The sequence below is a fragment of the Gymnoscopelus braueri genome (assembly GCF_963280865.1).
Source record: "Gymnoscopelus braueri genome assembly, chromosome: 13".
In the NCBI taxonomy this organism is placed as follows: domain Eukaryota; kingdom Metazoa; phylum Chordata; class Actinopteri; order Myctophiformes; family Myctophidae; genus Gymnoscopelus; species Gymnoscopelus braueri.
Genome location: NC_137615.1, coordinates 3,258,303 through 3,259,924, shown reverse-complemented (window position 1 = coordinate 3,259,924; position 1,622 = coordinate 3,258,303).

Here is a 1,622-nt window from a genome sequence, read left to right as displayed (position 1 = left end):
AAAAACATCTTAAACAGTCCACACACGCACGCACGCACGCACACGCGCGCACACACACACACACACACACACACACACACACACACACACACACACACACACACACACACACACACACACACACACACACACACACACACACACACACACACACACACACACAGTTTAACAGCACAAATCTTGTATAGGGGTCCCTGGCACAAATATTGTCAGATGGGGGGATCTGCGGACAAATACATATTAATTTGTGTGGCCCTTGACATGAAAATATTTGAGAACGACTGATTTAAACAGTAGACGGCAAGCCCAAAGAAGCAACTACACTTTAGAACCAAGCCCACAACTACCAATATTTACGAGCTTATAAAAAGCAGACGCTGTCAGTGACTTGCACTGTCAGAGAGGTGATCTCTCTGTCTCCTGGTGTATACCGTGTTAAAGGACATAGAACATGAATAGATATTAGTGTGTGATTGTTATCACACAGGAGCAGCGTGGTCTGTTTATTATTCTGTCCTTACACTCGGCAGCAAATCATTTATTATCAGCTTCAAGACCGAAAATACACCATATCACCTTTTCTGTTGTTGATGACAGGCTCTGCAGCCTCAGGCAACACTGACTGACTAACTGGTTGGTTATATATTGGTTATGTAATAATAAAAGGATCACTTTGTCAACTGTCTGTGCGTTATGAGGCAGTGTTGCGCACTCTCTCTCTCTCTCTCTCTCTCTCTCTCTCTCTCTCTCTCTCTCTCTCTCTCTCTCTCTCTCTCACTCTCACTCTCACTCTCACTCTCTCTCTCTGTCTGAAACCTATAAACTGCTGTATAGAAGAAACTGTGAAGTTGTTTACATAAAGTACTGCAGGCATCTACTGGAAAATGCTGTGTAAATAGTATACCATATGCACGTATATATACGCTGATCTCTTTTTTTTATCTCATTTTGTTGTTGTTGTTGTTGTTGTTGTTATTATTATTATTACCTATGCTGCTGCATTATCTGAAGGAAGCCGACCAACATTAAGTTTTACTCTTATGTACCTGTACACAAGATGTAACGATAAAACACAACCTTGAACCTTGAATAATTGAATCCTGAACCTTGAACCTCTCTCATTGTGCGTGAAGTGAACTCAGATGTCTATCATCTCATCTGGCTGCTGTGAGACTGCATGAACTTGAACTACTTGAATTACAGGAATCTATTCTCAGTGTAAGTTCACACGGGAGGAGGAAGCTTACAGACAGGACTCATTCATTCTCCTATCACCTTGTAGACAGGTAAGCACTCTGAATGAGAGAAAAGTTACTACTTTTAACTATCAATTTATAATTGGAAATTTAAAATTAAATCAAGTTACATTTGTGTTTTAGATGGACCACATAAGATACTAATAATACTAATAATACTAACAATACTACTACTACTACTACTACTACTACTACTACTACTACTACTACTAATAATAATAATAAATATTAAAAGCAATAAAACAGTAAAAAGCAAGGCTTGAGATCATGTCAACTGGGAAAAGCAATTCTAAACAGGTGGGTTTTCAGGGTGGTTTTGAAGGAAGGGGGGGGGAGTGCATTCCAGAGGGATGGGGGCAGCCACGG